This window comes from Peromyscus leucopus, chromosome 9, assembly GCF_004664715.2.
Source record: "Peromyscus leucopus breed LL Stock chromosome 9, UCI_PerLeu_2.1, whole genome shotgun sequence".
Classification (NCBI taxonomy): Eukaryota; Metazoa; Chordata; class Mammalia; order Rodentia; family Cricetidae; genus Peromyscus; species Peromyscus leucopus.
In genome coordinates this window covers 35,869,937-35,879,390 of record NC_051070.1, presented here as the reverse complement: position 1 = coordinate 35,879,390, position 9,454 = coordinate 35,869,937, and the positions used below count along the sequence as shown (strand labels likewise).

At 38.8% G+C, this 9,454-nt stretch overlaps 1 pseudogene; it reads right to left on the bottom strand.

The window, feature by feature from the left end:
- Nucleotides 1-600: 600 nt before the first annotated feature.
- Nucleotides 601-2,273, bottom strand: LOC114699871 (annotated as a pseudogene).
- Nucleotides 2,274-9,454: the final 7,181 nt, after the last annotated feature.

Genomic DNA, 9,454 nt, shown 5'->3' with positions numbered 1-9,454 from the left:
AGAATGCCTCATTTGGATCCACAAAGGAGTTGGCATACAACACTTCCTGAAAGCTTTATGGAAATAAGCAATAGAAGCTAAGCAGGCCATGTTTTATGACCATAATCCAATACAAGTTGGGATTAATGAATGTTAACTTAGAACTACTTAAATCATAAACATTTTTAAAATACATGCTTATGTAAAAGCTTGTGATTAGATACATAATAAACATTAAAATGAAAAGAATTTGTCTTCAGTCAAAACAGAGCTAAATGTAAACCATTTTTTCTTAAGATTATAATTTAATTACATCATTTCTCCCTTCTCTTTCCTCCCTCCGAGCCCTCCCATATGCTCCTCACAACACTCCTAATTCATGGCCGTTTTTTAAACTGTTGATCATAGACTTCTTTTTACATGGAAAATAAAATCTTTTTTTTTTTTTTTGCCTTAAAGCTTTTGCTTTAAGACATTATGGGGAAACCTGACAGGCATACATGGAAAAGATAGACATGATCACAGAATGAAAATAACATAATAGGAACATTCATGCCTGTCAGCTAATGTTGAAGCTGAAATTCTGAGAGTTTGATGTGCTATGGGGCTGAAAGCAATGGATTAATATTCATCTCCTTCTTTCTCACTCTCTCCTTCAAAAGACTCCATAACAACCTCTCCATAATCCTTCTCTAAGGCAGCCATGTCCTCATGGACCTCAGAGAACTCCCCTTCCTCCATGTTGTCACACACATACCAATGCAGTGAGGCACACTTGGCATACATCAGGTCAAACCGGTCTAGGTGCAACCAGACCTCAGTAATGGCTATAGTGTTGCTCAGCATGCACAATGTTGTTTGTACCTTAGCCAGGACTCTAGCAAGTACCACAGTCGGAGGCTGGTAATTAATGCCAATCTTGAAGTGGGGCACCAGTCCACAAACTGGATGCTGCGTTTGGTCTTTATGGTGACAATGGCAGCATTGACATCTATGGGATTACATCACCACATGACAACAGGCAACAAGCAGTGCATGTATTTACCTTGGCTGGGATCACATTTCATCATCTGGTTAGCGGGTTCAAAGCAGGTACTTGTGGTATCTGCTACAGAAAACTGCTCATGGTAGGCTTTCTCAGCAGCGACAGCAGGGCCATATGTGGCCACAAGGAAGTGGATGTGCAGGTAGGGTACCAGGTTGGACATGAATTAGGTCAGATCCACATTCAGGGTCCCATCAAATCTGAGAGAAGCATGATAGATGACACAGTCTGGCAAATAAAGCTGTTGAGGTAAGTAGGTCAGGAGCTCAATATCAGGGTTCCTCTGCTGGGTGTTGTGGTAGTTTGAATGTAAATGGCCCCATAACATCATAGAGAGTGGCACTATTAGGAGGTGTGGCCTTGTTGGAGTAGATGTAGTCTTGTTGGAGGAAGTTTGCCACTGTTAGGGGCAGGCTTTGAGGTCTCTTTTTGCTCCAAATTTGCTCAATGTGATACTCTGTCCACTTCCTTTTGCCTTCTGATCAAGACGTAGCCAGCACCATGTCTGCCTGCATACTGCCATGCTCCTCACCCTGATGATATTGGACTAAACCTCTGACACTATAAGCTGCCACCTCAATTAAACGTTTTCTTTATAAGAGTGGCCGTGGTCATGGTATCTCTTCACAGCAATAAAAACACTAAGACAGATGTCATAGATTGGTCTTATTGTCTATGATGAAGGTACAATCAGAGTGCTTTAGGATGGTGTGGATGGTAAGGATGGTATTATAGGACTCTATGACAGCAGTTAAAACCTGGGGGACTGGGTAAATTGGGAAGTCCAGCTTGGACTTCTTTCCATCAGAAAGAAGAGAGCCACTACATCAGCAGGGAGATGAACTCAGAGCCAGTTTTCCCACCAAAGCTGTGGAAAACTAAGAAGCCATGAAGATCTATTCACTGGTCAACTAGCTTGTGAATTTGTTCCAAGACAAGGTCAATGATCTCCTTGCCGGTGGTGTAGTGGCCATGGGTATAGTTGTGGGCAGCTGGTGAGCTACTCAGGGTGCAAGAACTGGTGTTAGGTACCAGTGAAAATTTTGTCAATAACTGTGGGTTCCAGGTATATGAACATTGCCTTGGACCCATGCTTGCCAATCTTATTGAAGAAGGTGTTGAAGGAATCATCTCTTCTCTGGATGGTCTTGTTGTTGGGCATCCAGCCTGGAGGCCGAAGAGCTCCCCTATGGGCATTGCTGATCTGGACACTAGCCTGGTCAACATAGATGGAGATGTACTCATACATAGTAGCTACAGGTTCAGAGGTGCGGGTGACAAGCACACACTGGGATACAGTTACCATCCCCAACAACCCAAGAGACAAGGTAAGTAAGAAAATTCTTAAACTTGATTTTAAAATCAAGGACTTGAAAAAGCAGTAACCACAGTAGTCAGAAAGAAATGAAGATAAGACTGTGGCATCAAAGGTGAAACAAATGAACAGGAGGAAAGAAGAAAATATATTTTCACTTAGTTCCTCAACCTGTAACTCCCAATTCTCTGTCCTCTGCCTCTTCAGTGCTGAGATTGCAGGCATGCATTATCACAGCTAGCACAGGAAACATCTTAAGGTGATTTATATTACATTATAATACCTACTTTAGTTTTATAACAATGAAAACTTATGTAAAATGGTATACCTACAGAATGAATGGGGTGGAGAGTCGTCTCAGTGGTTAAGATCACATCCTGTTCTTCCAGATGACAGAGGTACAGAGGGCTCACAACTGCTTGGAATTCCAGCTCCAAGGCATCTGATGCCCTTATTGTGTACCACCAGCACACCTGTGGCATGTATTCACACACACACACACACACACACACACACACACACACACACTCACACTCACACACACTCACTCTCACGAAAATTTAAAGAAAACAAATATACTGAGTAAATTTTGGTGATGGCATTAAAACTATGCATATAGACAAATTTAACAATCTGAAAAATGTATTTGTAGGTAAAATGTAGAAAATTAAACAGTATGATTTTGAGTATGTTTTTTAGTCTTAAAGTCATATGGAAAATTTGATTGGTTCCAAACCAATAATGATTTTAATTTTTCTGTTATTGCATTTTTTTTTCATTGAGAACAGCTGACTGTTTTGTTATGGGAAGTTAATAGTCAATTGAAAGATCTGGGGATGTAGTCAGCTGATAAAATGCTTGCTTCATATATATGCAGGGAGCCCTGATTTTGCAGTACCACATGAACCAGGCTCTTTGATGTAGACTTATAATTTTAACACTGAGAAGGTAGAGCCAAGAGGATCAGGAGGTCAAAACCATCTTTGGTTACACAGTGAGCTCAAAGCTAGACTGAGATACCTCTTCCTTATGGTTCCCTGAGCTTCCCTGTGCTCTGAAGAGAGGGTTTGGATGGAAACACCTTGTTTAGAGCTGTTCCAAGATATCTCTCTCTCTCTCTCTCTCTCTCTCTCTCTCTCTCTCTCTCTCTCTCTCTCTCTCTCTCTCTCTCTGTGTGTGTGTGTGTGTGTATAATGCCTGCCTGTGCCTGTAGGTTTCTGTATTTGTTTTCATCGGCTACAGGAGGAATGCTCTCTGATAATTGTTAAATGAGGATTCATTCAATCTATGAGTATAGCAGAATATCATTAGGAGTTATTTCATGTTACTTTAATTTTTTTTACCAGTGCTATTTAGTTTTACTCTAGGTCTCTTGTTCTTGTTCATCCAAGAAGTGTCAGGTATGTGTTCTCATCTCATGAGACCACATGGAAGAAGACCCTACACTGAACGTTACCTTTTTAAAATCATTATTATTGTTGATTGTTTATAATTAGTAACTTGATCAATTGCTTTCTTTTATTGCTGATCTTTTTATCTGAACTTTAGTGATTCTTTTGAAATAATGTGCATGTTCCATATTCCTCATGAATACGCTTGAAATTCTTATGCTCTATCTCTTCTACTTATACCTGTGAAACTGGCAAAAATTATGAAAGTATCAGATGGGCTTGAATATTCATTCACAGGAGTTTTGGCCTTGTCTTGAATTAAGATAGCTTCTCCGTATTGATCTGAGTACTAACATGACTGTCCTTGATACAACTACATCCATTCCTGAGCAGCTACTTATTTGTGTGAGTGTTAGTTCTACAGTCAGCAAAACTTCATGTCCTGCACAAAGTCCCTTTCTGCTGCTAAGTACATGATTATGTGGGAACAAACACTTCCTAACTCATGGATTAATGCTAGTACTAGGGCTTTGATTTCCAGGGATCATCTAAAAATGTCAAGTCCTCAATAAGAGAGTAAGAGCTGAAGGACATATAAAAAAAAAACTCTTTAGATATTGAAATTCCTGATTCTTTGTAAAATAACAACTCATATGCCACAAAAATCTGTACAGAACTGTCTTATGAGAAGTTGTTTTGTCTGTTTACTGTAATTTTGGGATGTGTGTGTGTTTGCTACACCAGCTGGAAATCCTCTGAACTATGATCAGGAGACAGTTAGAACATGGTGTTTATATATCACAGGTGTAGTGACTGAGGCTGGATGACTCACTTCCATGAATCCCATGCTACATATAAGGAATTATTAGGTGCAAGGAAAACTAATTAACAGAATAAATGAGCTCTGGAATGCCAATGTTTGTGCTGTGGCTGGCATTTTATTTAGTCTTTTGTTCCTACTTCAGATACTGGCTGCTCAAGAGCTCATTGGCCAGCAGAAATGGTCAGCCGAAGCTCTTACAGGAGCCATATCTTACTTGATAACTTCTTTTTTTTTTAAACTCAACTTTCTTAAGCTCTGCATGGAAATAAGGCCCCACGACATTATATTATTTGGTAGCCACACAGCTACCAAATGAATCATACACAGAAGGCTTATTCTTAATTATGAATGCCCAGCCTTAGCTTGGCTTAGTTTCTAGCCAGCTTTCCTTAACTTAACTCATCCCACCTACCTTTTGCCTCTTGGCTTTTCCTTACTTCAGTATCTTACTCCATGGCCTGCTGTGTGTGTAGCTGGGTAGCTGGCCTCTGGGTTCCTCCTCCTTCTCTGGCTGTTAGCCCTTAGCTCACCCCCCAGATTTCTCCTTCTATATATGCTCCCTGCCTACCAGCCCCACCTATCCTTTCTCCTGCTTTGCTATTGGCCAGTTCTTTATTAGACCGTCAGGTGTGTTACACAAGCACAGTAACAGCTTCACAGAGGTAAACAAATGTAACATAAACAAGAGTAACACACCTTAAAATATTCTACTACACTGAACAGTGCCCAATATTCTGGGAAGATGGTCCTAATTAGTTTCATGAGTAAGAGTACTGTTGGGGATTAATAAATACCTTAAGGCAGATTAAAGACAAAACAAGAAAAAAAAAGAAGTGAGCAGACAAATAGGGTATTCACTGGCAGGATACAAGGAGAAGGGGAGACTTTTTCATATACGTGATATTTATGAATACAAAGAGAAAAGTGATGGAAAAGAAAATACATTTCTCTTTTAGTCACATGGTTGTTTTTTACATAGAAAGTATCGGGTGATACTAATGCTAACTCAGCTTAACTAAAAGAAAATACATCCATGTAGTATAGCATGTTTTCCAATATCTATGAAGACTTAAAGTCATAGAATGGAGGAAATGTAACTGACTAATCCTACATTTGAGACACAGCTTCTACTGACAAACTTGTGCTCATCTTTCTTTTTCTCTATGAATGTGTATAAACATTTATTTTATGTGTATACATAGGTAGTAGCATCATACCAATAGAATTTTAAAAAGTGAGTCTGTTCTATGTTTTGCCTTTTTTATTTACCTTTTGTGTGCTGTTCCTTATTGGTCATGCAGATTTGAATTTTTATCCACAGTATTAATATTCAATACTATGGATAGTCTTCATTTAATCATTTCTCTAATAAGAGGCATTTCTGAGCAAGCGCTTCCATTGATTTAAGCATACTTTCCTGTTACCTTTTCTATCATAAAATTATTTTTTCTCAAATCCAGAACCTATCTAAAAGCTCTAAACATGAGGGAGCTATTTTGAATAGTAATTTTGAAGGCATTTTTCCTCTTCTGCCATTGTCATTACTTAAATTTTTTTAAAAAAGTATTAAAACAAATTATATTCATTTTCCATCACAAGAACTCCATAGCTATTTAAGTGGTAAGTCTTCTTATAAATTATTTCCTAGGCAATTACATTTCAATTTTTCATTATTCTCATCCTAGGAATTTCCTGAATAGGTTACTTTTTTACTCTTGTATCCTTATGAACACAGGTACATTAACTATAGTGATGAGGGATCCTCTCATTGGAAGAAGCCATAATAGTAGGAGAATGAGAATAGAGCCATACTCTAGGGAAATGGCAGTAGCTTAGTGAAGTTTGGTTGGATATACCTTTCTTCTTCAACATACCATTTTTTTCTCTAGTTACCTTCAAAGCAAGAAAAGTACAAGGACTTTTTTGGCTTTGCTTGGTCAGCACTGAAGACAAGAGCAGAAGCCCTCATGCAAGGCCGTGGAGTACTTGCTGGTACACATTTCCTGGAGAGAAGAGGCTGCAAGTTGTATGAACATGCCCTAAGCTTTTCCTTGATAGGAGTTTCTTCTGATGAAAGTTCCAAGTGATATGCTTGCAACAGACTAGCTTAGACAAGGAGACAATGAAGGTGAATTTGGTATAAGGAAAAGGAAACTCAGACCTTGTCACTTATTTCCTATAATGCACAGAGAAGAGTGGACTCAAACTTGTCATCCTTCTGCCTCAGCATCATGAGTATGAGGAAGAAAGGAGTTTCCTGCCAACACCACACACTCTGCTCCATTCCCCCTGTCCTCCCTCCCACCCATGCCCCTCATTTCTTTGTGACAGGCTTTCTTTTGGGCCACTAACCAGCTCCCAAGTCATGACATGGAGACTTCTTATTAGTCATGAATGCTCAGCCTTATCTTACACTTGTCGAACTAGCTCTCATAAATTAACCCGTTTCTCTTCATCTATTTTTTTTTGTCTCAGGGCTTTTTACCTTTCTTTCTGTATATCTTACTTTCACTGTGTCTCCTGTCTGTCTGTCTGGCAGAAGCCTGGCTTCTGGCCCCAGGTGTGTCCCTCTCTTTCTTCCTCATTCTTCTCTCCGATTCTTTCTCAAGCCTAGAATTATCCTCCTTCTTATCTCTCTGCTTGCCAACCCTATCTATCCCTCTCCTGCCTAGCTATTGACTGTTTAGCTTTTTATTAGACCAATCAGGTGCCTTAGGTAGGCAAGGTGAAACAAATGCAACATATCTTTACATAATTAAACAAATGCAGCACAAACAAATGTAACACATCTCTAAAATGTTAAATAAATGAAGCATAAACAAATGTAATACACTTTTACACAGTTAAAATAATAATCCATAACATTTCCTTATTACCACTTAGGTTCATTCTAGTTCTGCTGTTCAGGCTGTTCTTAAACTTCTGCATTTGAGTAATCCTCCTGTCTCAGCCCTTTAATTAGACCTATGGTTTGTGCCTTTGATCTGGTCCTCTCGGATTTCTGATTGATATTATGATTTACTACATTCAAAAGTAATCTTGAAGGCCAGACATGATGGTGTATGCTTTTAATATGAGTACCTGGGAGATAAAGTCAGGTGGATCTACATGAGTTCTAGTCCTGTCTGGCATACATAGTGAATTCCAGGCCAGGCACAGATACAGAGTGAGATCTTGTCTCAGCAAAACATCTTGAAATTTCACCTCTGAAGACTACCATGTCAGATTCTTTGAGCTCACATTCCTTGTCCCAGTTAGTAGCCACAATGTTCTTTACTCATTTAGTCAACTCTCTTGAGAACCCTGGTTTTCCTACACAGTCTCAAATAATTGTGGATATTCAATTAGGTTATTTATTTTAAAGGAACTATTTACTCTACTTTACAAAGTGTAGTTGCTGTTGTTTCCTGGCAGGTAAGCTTTTCACAAGCCCAGATTTTTTTTTTAATGGAACCTTCCTAGGAGTTTTAATTGGATTAAAAATGTAATTTTATTACATGTTTTCAGTTATCTATTGAGATTGTTATTAATGTGTTTACTATATAGAAGGAAGTGCTGTGGGATAATGCTTTTGTACACTGGTTTAATAAAATGCTGATTGGCCAGTAGCCAGGCAGGAAATATAGGTGGGATAAGCAGACAAGGAGAATTCTGGGAAAAGGAAGGCTGAGTCAGGAGTTGCCAGCTGTACACAGAAAAAGCAAGATGTGAAGACAGAATTGAGAAAAGGTACCAAGCCATGTGGCTAAACAAAAATAAGAATTATGGGTTAATGTAAGTATAAGAGCTACTCAGTAATAAGCTTGAGCTAATGGCCATACAGTTTGTAAATAATATAAGTCTCTGTGTGTTTACTTGGTTCCAAGCTGCTGTGGGATTAGTGGGCGAGAGAGATTTGTCCTGACCTTGGGCCAGGTGAGACACAGGAAAACTTTCAGCTACAAGGAATCTTTATTTTATTTTTGAATGCAATCTAGTTAGGGATAATCTGTTTACTTATTTCTGGATTCTGTATGGTGATATTATTTAGGTTTTGTTTCTCTATAAATATTTATTAGATTCTGTTTTATCATTATTACTACCACAGCAGCTACTTTAAAATACTAACCTATTGCAGCTGCCATTTTCATGATTCTTTGGAATTAAACAGGAATCCTATAAACTCTTTTTTTCTTTTCTTTTCTTTTCTCTTTTTTTTGAGGCAGGGTTTCTCTGTGCAGCACTGGCTATCCTGAAACTCAGTCTGTAGACTAGGCTGGCCTCAAACTCACAAAGATCTGCCTGCTTCTGTTTCCTGAGTAGAGTGCTGGGATTAAAGGTGTGCACCACCACTACCCTGATGGAATCCATAAACTTTTATAACACACTAATAAAGGCAATTCAGTTCCTAAATTCCCTGAAATTTTGTAGAATACATCTAGATATTTGGGGAATAGATTTTATCTTTTCAATATCTTCTGTTGCTACAAATTCATTGAAGTATTTCATCTTGTGTCAGTTTTGGTGTTTTTCCTAAAGATTATCCATGAGGCTTATGTTCCCATATTTATGCAAATCAAGTGAGCTAGACAACTTCTCCCAAGTGCACCCTGTTCCTTTTTGTCTATTTTAGTCATTATTGTCTATTTTGTTTCCTGTTAATTTTCTTCCTCTGCCTACCAGAATGCCCCTCCCCCTTTTCCTTTCTAGATGGATCATTTTCAATTTTTCCTATACAAGCTATTCTAGGGTGCATATTGGCACCTATGTGCTGTGGGATGGTCTGTATGGCAAATGTGTTGCTCTGATTGGTCAATAAATAAAATACTGATTGGCCAGTGGCTAGGCAGGAAGTATAGGCGGGACTAACAGGGAGGAGAAAAGAAAGAACAGGAAGGTGGGGGAAGTCACTGCCAGCCACT